Source organism: Pelodiscus sinensis, chromosome 13 (genome assembly GCF_052426305.1).
Source record: "Pelodiscus sinensis isolate ZL-2025 chromosome 13, ASM5242630v1, whole genome shotgun sequence".
NCBI classification, from domain to species: Eukaryota; Metazoa; Chordata; order Testudines; family Trionychidae; genus Pelodiscus; species Pelodiscus sinensis.
The window spans coordinates 35,480,398-35,495,179 of NC_143064.1; the positions used below are offsets into that span (position 1 = coordinate 35,480,398).

Below are 14,782 nucleotides of genomic sequence, written 5' to 3' on the forward strand. Positions count from 1 at the left end.
TAGAAAGGTCCAGTGGGGACAAGGGTAAGGAAGTTGCAGAGGGATTGGAGGTTGTTTCAGATGGAGGGGGGATAGCCAGGGAGATGAACCAGCCCTCTGGTGACCAAGTGACTGTGTTTGACCAGCTTGCTGGAGAGTGTGTGGGGCTGAGACATGCATGTTTCCAGTCTGATTCGGTGAAGGGACTAGAGATCCATAAGTCTATCAGGCCAGTTCACCTAGGCCCTGTCTCTGGGAAGCAGTGGCCCACTTGGAAAACTAGATTGAAAGCAGGGTGCCAGGGTACTGTCTGGACAGGTTGCTTCATGACTAGCCGTGGAGAGAAAGAAAATCCCATTGCCATTGTGAGCCGGGGAGGCAGCTGAAGTGCTCGGTGTAATTTGAGGGGTGCCTGGGAAAGGACCCCAGTTGAGGGCGGTAAATAGCCCTGGTTTTATGCTCGGTGTAATTTGAGGGGTGCCTGGGAAAGGACCCCAGTTGAGGGCGGTAAATAGCCCTGGTTTTAAGCAATTCGCCCTGAGCTGACACTCTCAGTGGTGCCAAGACCTGGCCTGGTGTATGATAGTGATGTATTTCGCAAGAGACACAGAACCTGGTCAATTGAACTTTAGATCAAGACCCCACGCTATTCTAAATTTGATTTTGAGACTGAGAGCTTGATTGGTTAATGAGGCATTTCTGGACTCAACTACTTAATATTCTCTGTATAGCTGTGATGGTACTCTATGGATATGGAAGCCTTTGCTTACTTTTTATGTCTTCAAGCGTTTAGTCAAGTGTGCATAATGTATTTCCTATGTTTTATCTTAGACCTACAGGAAGAAATCACAGCCAGTGTGGCCAGAGGCTGTCCAGCACCGTCTATGATTTGGTGGGCATGTCATGATTATGAGGGTTAGCCAGCAGCCTGGGGATTAAGGGGTTAACTACACCTAGCCAGGTGGAGAGACCAATAAGAATGTAGGTGGGACTTTTCAAACTGGGACAAAGGAATTTGGGTTTTTTTTCCTTTCTCCCTTTTTGTCTCTCAGAGAGTTCTCTGCAGCTACAGAGAGGGACAAGCATGTCTCTCTCTCTCTCCAAGACACCATTCTTCATTTTCTGTAAGTAGGGTAAAGTTTAGGTAGTTTCGTTAGGTTTTATTGTGTTATGGATTGGGTATGGGATCTGAGATCTGGCACTGCTTAAAAGATGTTTTGGCTTTTCTTTGTAACTAAGTTCTAGGCCCATGGAGTTTCTCCATGAGTATATTTTGTTACCTTCCTCTCTAGTCATTATACTTGCAACCAGAATATTGTTGTAATAATAAAAGTTCTTTCTTTTCTTTTATTAACCTGGCAGTGGTTAATGGTGTGCCCTGATTTTTGTTTTAGGGGGAAGATTTCCCAAATGATCTTTCCCCTGGTTTCTTTAGCAACATTTGGGTGGTGGCAGCGGAAGTTTTATTCCCAAGATCTAGGGTTTTTAAGATCTTGGGGGAAGTTTTATACCAAAGCCTGGTAGATAAGGCTTTGGGGTACACTTGCTGGCCCCCACTTCTGCATTTATCATGCCAGAGTGGGGAAGGAGCCATGACAAAGTTTTATTCCCAAGATCTAGGGTTTTTAAGATCTTGGGGGAAGTTTTATACCAAAGCCTGGTAGATAAGGCTTTGGGGTACACTTGCTGGCCCCCACTTCTGCATTTATCATGCCAGAGTGGGGAAGGAGCCATGACACTTACTCCAACTGAAACCTGACTAAAAAATTTCGGAACTATCTGTTCAGTTAAGTTGCAAGAGTTCAAAATAAATGAAGTAATATCCTGTGTTCCGGTACTATTTTGGTGTATATCTTTAAAAGATTCTATTTATTGACCTTATTTTCAGATCTCTAGCTCAAGTTCTTTTTACATAAACTAAAACTTCTGTATTTTATAGAGCAGCTCTACATCAAGATTATAATTCCCTTTCAATAATTTTGTTATTATACAATGGACCCCCCCCCCTTTCCCACGGCGCATGCACGGGGCTTTTTGAAGCGTGGGGCCCGGGGCGGCTGCCCCGTTTGCCCTGCCCTATATCCACCCCTGGATCCCTAATATGCAAATACATATGACTATTAACATGTATGCACCATATATAGTACTCTTAAAGGAGTAGATAAGGTTTGTGCTAAGAATATATATTAAATAGAATGCTGGAATCATGGCTAAATCATTTTATGTCCTTTAAACTGATACTGGGTGCAAAGGAGCTGAGCTTTCACAATATATAAATGGATGCCAAGTGCCACTCACTGGCTGTCACAACACAGAGTGAGCATACAACTCAAGGTCTGGGTTCAAGATTTTTGATCTTTATTGAGAACAGATTTTGATTCTTTTACCCAGACCAGGGTCTACATCCTAAGCATTCCCATATGGAAAGCATTAGGCTTGCAGGAATGCAGGGTGCCTTCTCCCTATAGCCAACAATGAGTTCTCAATGGTCCAGTGGTGTTACCAAATCAGAATAAACATTCAGTCCCCAATTTATACAAGCCAAGATAGGCTAAAATATAAATAAGGATCTAGTTCTTTCCTGCATGGAGAGCTGCTGAACACAAGAGAACTAGGAAGAAGCCAATCAGGGAGCCAGTTATAGCTCCCTGATTCTCAAGCACCAGCCACTCCACTGCTAGCCCTGCAAGCAACCTTGGGCCCTAACTTACTCCAGCTGTTACAGAAAAAAACAACAAATGGTCTGGTAGCACTTTATGGACTAACAAAACATGTAGATGGTATCATGAGCTTTCGTGGGTACAACTCCGGTCATCTGAAGAGGTGGTCTGTGCCCACGAAAGCTCATGATACCATCTACATGTTTTGTTAGTTTATAAAGTGCTACCAGACCATTTGTTGAATTTAACCCCTCAGTCACCAAGTGCTGGTCAGCACTCCTCCTGTTCATTACAAATAGTAATAATAATAATAATAGTAAATTAAGGTCCAACTGGAAAAGAAATATGAATCCTGATATTAGCTGTTATAAAATAACAAGAGTTACATTATTTGGTAGCTAAACAGTGGTGTTTATATATTTCGGATTAATTTTGGGTGAAATTCAGCCTGGAATGTAGAGGCAATAGTAAACTGTCAAAGTAGAAAACATCTGTCAGATCTGTAAAAGTGACGGGAAGCTGGGTAGTAGGCATCCAAACTGACTCTTCTTTCCCCCTTCCCTTCATTGCATACACCATGCTTTGAGGGTGGAGAAGTTGATTGCAGGACTTGTTGCCCCTCTTTCAGTTTTGAAGCTATTAGAATGAGCTCATCAAATGAGCTTCTGATCTGTCCTGTGTCCTGTACACAGGTTATGCAACTTCACCCTCTGAATGGTTTGGCACTTAAAGGCCATTTACTTAGTGATTGTGTAGGTGTGGGATGAATTTCACCTTGACTGTCTTCAGAGTCTGAGGGCATGTCTACAGTAGGAAATTATTTTGAAAAAACGTATTTTGAAATTAGGGATGTTAGTTAGAGGGTAATAAAATAGTCAACTAACCACATGAATTCTTAGCACTTAGTCAACTATTCTATAGTCCCTGCGAGCAGGGCTGGCAGCCAGTGCAATCCGGCTCCACTCCCAGCAGCCCCCTGCTACTCTGCGCTGCTGCCTCTGTGTCAGCACGGGTTGCCAAGCAGGAGCAAGTCCATGAGGGGAGCCAATTTAAAAACCAGCTCTCCACACAGACTGCCTGCTGCCCCACACTACTGCCTCTAATACAGAGACAGTAGCATGAGGTGACAGCAGCCCCTGTCCCTGGGTGGTCTGAGCTCCCCACAGACAGAGGCTGCTGGGGGAGGGAGTGGTAGGCAGTCTGATTTCGGACTCCCCGTAGACAGGGGCTCTGGCAGCTTCCCCTGCCCACCCTCTTGCACTGGCACAGACACTGGTTCCCCCCAGCACTAGCTCCTGCCCCCCCTTGCTGCCTCTGATATAGAGGAGATTAACCAGGAAGCCTAGGCTTATTGGTTCATCATCTGCTCAACTACTCGTTCACACCCCTACTCGAAGTAACTCCCAAAATAATAATTTTGAAATAGCGCATCCACACTACAAGGCAGCATCAAAATAGCTAAGAATTATTTCAAAATAGTATGTCCACACTGCCTGGAGCCTCCATCGGTTCATCCAGACTGCCCATGTGCTGCTTCAGCACAACAATGACCAGCTCAAACCGCAGGACCCCTTCACTCAGTCCCTGGCACTCTTGCTTCAGCCACAATGCTCAATCCCCTTCACAACACAGAACGCCACTTCTGGCAGAGGAAAACCAGTTCCGACTGGTGGAACCACATCATACTGCAGCGATGGGATGACCAATGGCAGGGAGTTGGGGTGGAGGAGGAGCAGAGGTGGAGAGTTGGGGGGGAAGGTGGCTGGGGGCCTGCTCCATGCGTGTGGCCATGCACTCCATCATAGAGGTTATAGGGGAGTATATGTCCTTGTGCTGGCAAAGCAGCTGATCCCACATGGCCTTGCACTGCTCCTGGCCAGACTGGCACTCCTCCCAAGTGCCTTTCCCTTTTCCCTTTTTGATCTTACAAGCGGCTCACCAGTTATGAAACTGTTCCCAGATCTCCTGGGATTTCCCCCAATCTTTCTCTAACATCTCTTTGTCCCATTTAGGGTTACCCCATCCCTCTCAGGCAAACCCTTTCTGTATACCACTAAAATCTATGTCTATCATGACAGGCTTCATGTTGCTGTATGTGAACCAGTAGCGCAATCCTGCCGACTACGCCAATTCTGTAAGCCGACAGTCAGAGCAGTGTGTGTGTGTGTGTGTGTGTGTGTGTTACACCCAAGTCTTCAACTGCTGAGATGCAAGGTCCCATCGCAGCGGGCAGCCTAGGAGGCTGGAGGGTGCCCTGAGAAGAGTTTAACGTCCGTGACTTTACCGCTAGGACCGGGGTCCCGTCGCGGAGGGCAGCCAACAGGCTGACAGATGCCCCGAATTTATAGGAAGAGCTTATTACATCTTAGATTTCAGCTGCTAGGATACAGGATCCCTTCGCTGCGGGCAGTCTAGGGAAGACTGAGAGATGTCCCAACGGATCTGTCACCTGGGAGTGACACGATCCAAACGCCCAAGCTCTTCCTATACCTGTCCCTTATGACCGGCTGAAGTTCTTTTAAATTGTGCTTGGTTCTGTTACAGCAACTGAAGAAGTCAGGTTAAAGCTTAAACAGTTACTGGTTTATTAAGGAAGCTTATAAATCATATGGTTACAATGGTTATTGCTCTATTTCTTAACTGCTAGCAAATACAGATCTTATGGTTACATAGGAAAAAGGAAGATAGAAAGTAATGGTACCAAGTGACAGCTTAATCTTTAAAGAGCTCTATTCTATGCATGCACTAAAACAAAAGGACACATACGGGTACAATTTTTACCCCCTTCTGTGTCGCTCAGTCCCAGCGTGTCAGGCCAGGATCAGTTCCTCAAGTCCTAGGAAAGACGAATACGAGATGGAACCTCAGGAGGTCAAACACCTAACCCGACCAACAGGTAGATGGTAGATTGACACTCAGAGTGAGTGTGCTGCTGGACCCATCTTTATACCCATGGGGTCACATATTCCTCTTTCTTATCTGTGATGCCAAATGGTGCTGGTCTGTCTTTTGTGACGCCCGTTCTTACAAGGGAGTTGCGGACTTAATTTACACTTGTAATGGAGATAACTAAATTGGAAGTACTGGGGATTCTTTTCTCAGTGGGAGATTCCTCTCCCAGGGACGACTGTGTGTGATCGTATCAACATAGGTGCCAGCCAGGCAGTTCTCACGGCCTCAAGGTCAGCTTATTGCCTTAATTGTTCTTTCTCATATCTATATTTTCAGCTTACTCAGGATCAGAGGGGCCTGCATATCCTGGTCTCGCATCAAAGCTTCCAAGGCTGTGATGATTTTTATTGCTCCTTTTCTGCCCAGTATACAGGCATCTCAGAGGGCTAGCAAGATTGATGTGACGGGGGGGTGGGGAGGGCTGTCTGGCTACAAAGGTGTGTCCTGGACAGACTCGATGATGATGGCAGGGAGGAGAGTTGACCAGCCCCCCTTCCAGGATGGCATGCAGCTGCTTGTAGGAGTGGCAGGTGTGATGAGCTGCCCCAGAACATGCACTTTGTTTCTTGGCCTAAGTGTATGCCTGTCCGAGCTCTTTTATTTTCATGCGAACCTGGTCAAGCATCCACATGTGACCCTTCTTGGCCAGGCTGGTGACCATACACATTGGCATTCCTTTTTCTGGTGCAGAGACCTCGATGAGGTCCAGGATATCTACACCAGACCTCGATGAGGTCCAGGATATCTACACCAGTTCAGGATGGTACCCTCTTTCACCTCAGGCCAGTGGCAGCAGAGGGTGCTGCAGGTGTGCTGGCAGTCATGGGGAGTCAGAGGGCGTGCTGGGGATGGTCATAGCTCGTGGAATGGGAGCTACGTGGCATGGGGCTGACAAAGCTCTCCTTGTTCCACAAGCCCTGTCCCTTCTGCCTGCAGCTTTAATCTCTGCAGGAGAAGGTGAGCGTAGGAGTTGTCACGTGTGGCCAGAGCAGCCACAAGTGCTGCTGTGAGAGGCTCTGGAGGCTGCTTATTTTGAAATACAGGCAGTCCCCGACTTACGCGGATCCGACTTATGTTGGATCCGCACTTACGAACGGGGCTTTCTCGCCCCGGAGGTCAGGCCGAGAAAGCCCCATTCGTAAGCTGCTCCGGTGCCCCTGGTCTGCTGGAGACCGTCTCCAGCAGACCAGGGGCACCGGGCGGGTTCCCGCGCTTCTGAGGCTTTGCCAGAGCAAAGCCTCAGAAGCGCGGGGAACCGCCGCTGCTGCAGCTTCAGTCCGGGTGCCTGTGGTCTGCTGGGGACGGTCCCCAGCAGACCACAGGCACCCAGACTGAAGCGGCAGCAGTGGCGGTTCTCCGCGCCTCTTTCTAAGCAACTAAGCATCCACACTAATGTTATTTCAAAATAACAATTTTGAAATAAACATTATTCCTCATGAAAAGCTGAAGTTATTATTTCAAAATTTTGGAATAATGGGCTTGGTAGTGCGGACACTCCACTTGTTCTTTTGAAATAACTCTAGCGTAGACCAGGGCTGAAGGATAGTTTAAGGAGGTATTTAGGAAGACAGTTGTAATACTGTGGAAACCCTCATTAGAGTTAAAAAGTCTCAGAGGGCTAGCTGTGTTAGTCTGTAACTTTAAAAACAATAAGCAGCCCTATGGAACCTTAGAGATGAAGAACTATATCATGAGCTTTCATCAGCAAAACCCACTTCATCTTTAAGAATGTACAAGTTATGGTTCTTTTAAGAAATTGGCCAGTTTGCAATTTATTCTCAGATTAGTGGCAAATAAAGATCAGGAACTTAAAACAAACAACAGTCCATCACATTTTTTTCTGTTTCCATTTTTATTAGCAAAGTCCGTTATGTTCCAGGCTGCCTTGCCTTTAATGAGTGCTGTAGAGTAAAGAAGGCACACATCAAATAAATATGAAATATCAAGACGAATGTACGAGTAAAATTCAGCAGTCGTACAAATACCCAAAACCTGCTTACCAGCAATTCATAGAATCATAGAATCATAGGACTGGAAGGGACCTCGAGAGGTCATCGAATCCAGCCCCCCGCCCTCAAGGCAGGACCAAGCTCCATCTGCACCATCCCTGACAGATGTCTATCTAACCTGTTCTTAAATATCTCCAGAGAGGGAGATTCCACCACCTCCCTTGGCAATTTATTCCAATATTTGACCACCCTGACAGTTAGGAATTTTTTCCTAATGTCCAATCTAAACCTCCCTTGCTGCACTTTAAGCCCATTACTCCTTGTCCTGTCCTCAGAAACCAAGAGGAACAAATTTTCTCCTTCCTCCTTGTGACACCCTTTTAGATATTTGAAAACCGCTATCATGTCCCCTCTTAATCTTCTTTTTTCCAAACTAAACAAGCCCAGTTCATGAAGCCTGGCTTCAGAGGTCATGTTCTCTAAACCTTTAATCATTCTTGTCGCTCTTCTCTGTACCCTTTCCAATTTCTCCACATCTTTCTTGAAATGTGGCGCCCAGAACTGGACACAGTACTCCAGCTGAGGCCTAACTAGTGCAGAGTAGAGCGGCAGAATGACTTCACGAGTTTTGCTTACAACACACCTGTTGATACAACCTAGAATCATATTTGCTTTTTTTGCAACAGCATCACACTGTTGACTCATATTCAACTTGTGGTCCACTATGACCCCTAGATCCCTTTCCGCCATGCTCCTTCCTAGACAGTTGCTTCCCATCTTGTATGTATGGAACTGATTGTTCCTTCCTAAGTGGAGCACTTTGCATTTCTCTTTATTAAACTTCATCCTGTTTACCTCTGACCATTTCTCTAACTTGCTAAGGTCATTTTGAATTATGTCCCTATCCTCCAAAAAAGTTGCAACCCCACCCAGTTTGGTATCATCTGCAATTAAATGCCATTAAGCCATTTAAGAAGCTCATTAATAGATTAACATTTGGAATAGTAATTACAGCTATATTAGAACTGAAAATAAATACAAATAAACAGGCAAACCCAATACCAATTCTCTTCTAAAGCTCTTCATGTTTAAAATGGGAATGAATGCTATAAAATATTAGAGAAAAGGAATTAAAGCTAAGATAATTAAGTCAAAAAGTGGTAAGCCATTCATATATACTTAATTCAGGTTGTACCTCCTTGGTCCAGCACCTTTGGGATCTAACTGGTCCCTTATGAGGGATTTTTCTTGACTAGGAGAGATCATTTCAGGTCCCCTGCTGCAGGCCCCCTCTGCTGCCCCCCACTGGGCTTCCTGGGTCTTCCCCCAGTGCCAAGCTGAGCCATGCACCAGCTACCAACTCCTTCCCAGCCCAGCTGAGCCAGCACTGGCTCCTGGTACCGCCCCCTGCAGCCCAACTGAGCCACAGGCTGGCTCCTTGCCCCCCCCCCCCTTACAGCCCAGCTGAGTCATGTGCTGGCTCCTGGCCCCCTTCTCTCACACAGTCCAACTGAGCCACTTGCTGGCTCCCTGTCCCTCTTCCTCACAGCCCAACTGAGCCATGCAATGGCTCCTGGGCCCCCCACATCCCCTGCAGCATGCTGGGACTCTCTGATCCTGGAACATCTGTGGTCCAGAATCCTGGATTTTAGAGGTGCAAGATTGTGGATGTAACTGTTATAGTGCTTCACATGTCTTGTGTGGAATAGTATCCCACAAGGGATGCAAAAAGGATGCTGATGTGAAAGCAAGGATCTCTCTGAAAATTGGAAGAGTTGATGACTTTAGTGCCATTAACCTAAATCATAACTAGAAGTAACAATGTCAAGCTTTGTAGCTACATTTTCTGAGGAAAAGCAAAACAGTGTCCTTTAGTAAGACAGAAATATATCATCTTTCAAAAGGATTTAGTATTTCAAAAGTCTGTTGAGAATTTATGGACTAGCTCTGTAAAGACAAGAGAAAGATAAAATATAGAGAGTAGGTATTGCAGATAGATAAATAGATGAGATCTTCAGACATGTTTTAATTCTTTCATCAGATTTTGAAATCTATAAATCCTCTCTCTAATTCAGTATATTATAACCTGGTTTATGAATTTTGAAAGTGTACAAAATGTGAAAGCAAGTTGAACTGGGGAAATATGGCTTTATTTTAGAAGTAATATTCTTCTGATTCTATAAGTATAATGACTGCAGAAGCAGATTGGACTGCAACCTGTGTTGCAACTATAGCAAGTTTAATAGAAAAAAAGTATGAACAGTAACAAGGATATAAAATTCATAAATGACATAAAATGAAGTTATCATTGTGTAAAAATATTAAGATTTCCTCTTGGATTTGTTACCATTGCTGTTAACCCTGTATTTGGAAAATGGTGAGGACATTATCACTTGTGATCTCATTTGTAATAAAATAGATTAACTTGCTGTGAAATTTTAACGAGGCTGAGACACAACAGTAGCTACCTAATGAACCAGAGCACATAGCTGTTAAGTAGCTAAATAGATGCATACTGATTACAGGACTGAAAAATGGATCTGTTTACTTGCAAAGAAGAAACTGCTCATAGTGCTATTCATTACGGTAGGAGAAACTCATTCATTTCCAAACAAACACTAAACATAGACTGTTTCTCAATCAATATGTAGGCTAACGTGATAATACTCTATTCTCATTTATAGTACATATGATGTAGAAAAAAATTCCACCTCTTCTGTTGCCTGCAGGGCAACACATCTTCCCAGTATGTGTAAATTCTGGTAGATGACATAATCAACAAATTCTTTTATAAAATGATTCACTGTGTAATTAAGCATGACATTATTATTTGATGCATTTATTTCTGCATGAACATTGCTAATCCAACATTGAATGTGTGTTAAATCCAGATTATTTTAAGCAGATCGCTTTGTAGTGGGAAATAACGTGTGCACTGCAACCTTCATGAAGTGAGGTGGAGGAATCTTTATCCCACTAGCTAGAAGAAAAGTGGCACTGCCCTTTTAAGGATTTCCTTATGGGGGCGGGGGAGGGGAATGAGGAGGGAATGAGGAAAGTTTACAGGGAAAGGCAGGAATCAGCTGGACCAAGGTCAGGAGACGGTCACTGCACTATTCTTCCTGCTGGCCAAGAGTGAGGGGATGATATCTATAGGCTCTCTTTTACCTTCATTGGTTTGGGAGCAGTCACACAACCACCCACCCATGAACTTGGCAAAAAGACCAAGTTTCCTCCTAACCCATTGGGAGGAATTACACTAGTTGCCCTTTTTGTTGGGAGTCAGGAAGTTTTCTTGACTCCCAGATTAGGTGGTTTTCTTCACCTTCTCCACACGACTTGTGGGCAGCGTTCCCTGAAAGCTGTGCACTTCTTTGGCTGCTCAGGAGAGATTCAGATGCTACCCAGGTGATTAGCAGAGTGCCCACAGCTAAGTGTTTTGTTTCTACTGGTGGTTCACATTTGCACATGTCTCAGTGCAAGTAAAAACATTATTCTGTACATGGATAGAAAAGATAAAAGGGAACATTGGTTGTGTGACCCTGTGATAGGGAGTGAGGAATTAGAGTATAACTTAGTACATAACTTTGTAACTTAGTACATAAAATTTGTGGCAGATGTCCAGTGAATGTACTCATTATAGAAGGGGTACAGATCAGTTTAAATGAATTGGAAAAGGATGTAAATGAATCCATCTAGGGATGTAAGCGACTAGTTGACTACCCAATAAGCATAAGCTTTTCTGATAGTCAAGTAGTCACTCAACTAGACACTTCCTTCCCGCCTTGCTGCCTCTATCAGAAAGAGGCAGTAAGGGGGGGAAGGAGAGTAGGAGCTGGTGCTGGGGGGAGCCAGCTTAAAAGCCAGTTCCCTCCAGCACTGTCTTGGGGTGGGGAGAGCCAGAGGAATCCAAACTGCTGCGCCTCTCCCTTTGAAATGTACAAAACCCATGTGCTGCTCTTGTACATTTCAAAGGGAGAGGTACAGCAGGATGGTGAGCACCCCCCTTATCGACCAATTGAGTAATTGATGGAAAGCCCATCGACTACTCAATTAGTTGATTAATAAACATTTCACATTCCTAAATCATAAAGAAAACATCCCATACTGCACAAAAGGAAGTTTCAGGTTCCTACCTTTTGTACAGTGAGGCTCCAACCCCCTTCCTAATACCCTTTAAAGGACTTGGCGAAGAGTTTGGGGGCATTTATATGTGGGACAGCAGGACAGTAGTCCGTTTATAATGGAATGGCCAGGACCTGATTTGGGACAAATTGGAAATGATTAAGGAAAGGATGATGGCCAAACAGTGAGAAAATACAGTTATCAGAGAGAACTGGAATCCTCTTTTTTTCCAAATCATCAATTTCTGAATTACTCAAATAAGGATGGCATATACTGCTGTATATATCATTTCTGAGTGCTCATGCATAGTAATTTGGTTTGTTCAGATATTTTCTGTAGAGCAGTTGGCAAACTCTTTACGGGGCTGCTCACATGCTTGTTCTATATACATTGCATATTTTTGTGGCAAATTAATCATTTAAAGATTCTGAGATGAAAAAATGGTACAGTCCTCTTTAGATACCCATGGCAGGGATTAATGTAAAGTAGGCCATGACAAATAAAAGCAGGCAATTAAAGAAAACCATTTAGGTGATGGCATAGAGAGTATGCTTGTTAAGTTGGTAGATGATACCAAGCTGGGATGAGTTGCAACTGCTTTGGAGGATAGGGTCATAATTCAGAATGTTCCGGACAAACTAGAAAAATGGTTTGAGGTAAACAGGATGAAGCTTAATAAGAACAAATGCAAAGTACTCCACTTAGAAAGGAACAATCTGTTTCACACATATAAAATGGGAAGTGATTGTCTAGGAAAGAGTACTGCTGAAAGTGATCTAGGGGTTATAGTGGACCGCAAGCTAAATATGAATCAACATCGTGAATCTGTTGCAAAAAAAGGCAAACATCATTCTGGGACGCATTAAGAGGAGTGTTGTGAGCAAGACACATGAAGTCATGCTACATGAACAAATTTAATAGACGGTCCATGCACAGAGACCCAACAAGAACATACCTATGTGTAAAATTAATTTTTGATCAGTTAATTTTTTAATTTAATTAATGTCACACAATAGAGGGAATTTTAAGACAGGAAGCCAGGGCATAAAGGCTTCCTGCCTGGCTCCACAGACTCCTCAGCAGCCACTACTTTCCAAGTCTTTGGCAGAGCATTTCAAAGTATGGATGGGGGAACCCTGATTATTTTAAGCCCTGTAGGATTGATTTTGTACTGATTTGGAATGGTGGAATATTAAGTGCTGAAAACAGAGGATTTTTCAAAACTTTAAGCTACGAAGGTTTGTAATAGATTCATATCTATTTAAATGTAATAAACATTTTAATTAGCATACCAAAACTACTGCAATTGAAAATCTCCCTTTAGGTTTTATTGCTTATTGCATGTTCATTAAATGACAGATAATTAGTGAAAAACATATCCATTGAGGATTAACAGCTATGTAATAGATATGCATCTGTTACATTATTCCAAGGCTCAATTGTTATTTAATGTATAATAAGTATCCTAATAAAACACATTTAGGGCTACATTTTCAGTGTGGTGTGACTAGAATAGACAAATTCCACTCTCTACTGTTAAGAGGAGATATTCTTCAGTTCCCTGTGCATCATGCTACAATGTGAAGTTGAATCTATTTTGGAGATATAGTTTTAATGGGTAAACAGTATTTTTAAAACTAACCTGACTGCCGTTGGTATTAATGAGTTACACCAATAGATAATGAACTGAAACTATTAAGTTAATCACTAGTAATAGAGAGAATTTTTGAATCTACTGATCTGCTTCTAAAGATATTTTATTGATTTATGTTCTCTTTTCTCCAGGGGAAAAATAATCAGACACTGTTGAGTTTCTTAGTACATTTAGAAAGGGCCAGATGATATCATTTCACTGAAAAAATATTTGGGAATGTAGCAGGAATGATGGAAAGCTGTAAGGTTACCCTCAGAAATTCCCCTGATTAAACTGTAAAGAGATGGAGAATTTGTCCTTCTTGCAAAAGAGGCAAAGAATTCAGCTTCCCTAACGCATGGATATTGGGGAGCTGCCAGAAGCCAGGACTGTCCAATCCTTCTCCCTGATAGCACGAGTCCATTGCAGCCATACTGCCAATGACCCTTCCTTCCTCAGTGCTGATAAGTGATCAGTCTCATGGAAGGGGCCACACAGAAAAATGAAATATGTTTTTTTTTATCAGCAAATTTTTATTGGTTATAGTAGGTGGGAGGGAACAAATTATTAAAATGTGTGTTACAACAGTAATTTTGAAAGCTCTAGAAAAAAATGCACGCAGCATTACTACAGTTGAACAAAATGAGAGAATTTCATTTTGGGTCAATGTAGTGAGAAAGGGTAGCTGCTCACTGACCCAGAAGGGGAAGAACCCCTCTCTGAGCCTGGGTGGGTCAAGTCGTGTTCTGCGCCTTTAACTCCCTGGAAGCCAAGGGGCAGGGCAAGTAGGATAAGATCCCAGCCCGAGAGCTCAGTAAGAGCCCAGGTGCCGAAGGAAGCAGAGGCCTGCCCTAAGCTCCCAAGCCAGGAGGGTCCTGAGGACCTTGCCGAGGCTGGGCCCTTGCACCACAGAGGAGATCCTTTTTACCCTGATGGAGGGTTCGGACTGTGTCGACCCCGAGAACCTGCAGCCATTATGGAGCCAGGTGGATGTTGAGGGGGATCTAGAAAGAGGCCCAGGAGAAGCCAACAACAGTCAGGCTTCCCTCATCACCCCATAGGGTGTCAGCATGGGCATTTATTTACAGGTCTGGACCCAGAACTAAGCCAAATGGCATATGGTAACATTTTGGAAAATGTTGCAATTTTTTTCTTCTTTTTCTCTATCCAAATTATCAAATATATTAGAACTGTAGGCAACATTTTTAGAGTTGTATTTACATAAATGTGCATGCATATGTTAGGATTTAAGCACATTCTTATTTTTACTTCTGGAAAATGTTAATTCAGAGTGAATGTTGCCTAGAGCAGGCAAATCCTCTAATCTATTAAACCTCTGAAAATCAGGATGTGCAGTGTTAAATGAGTGTTACCTTAACCCTTTATTTTCACGACCATCTCCAGACCTATGTGGATTTTAAAGCCCTTTGAAAATTAAAAGTAGGTTCTTGGGATGGGCGAACTGTTTTGGGACAGGTGACAAG

At 43.5% G+C, this 14,782-nt stretch overlaps 1 protein-coding gene across 6 annotated transcripts in view; it reads left to right on the forward strand.

Annotated features, from left to right (window-relative positions):
* The window catches only part of DACH2 (dachshund family transcription factor 2), a 673,780-nt gene that overhangs the window by 541,687 nt on the left and 117,311 nt on the right, over positions 1 to 14,782 (forward strand). The gene's annotated exons all lie outside the window — the stretch shown is intronic.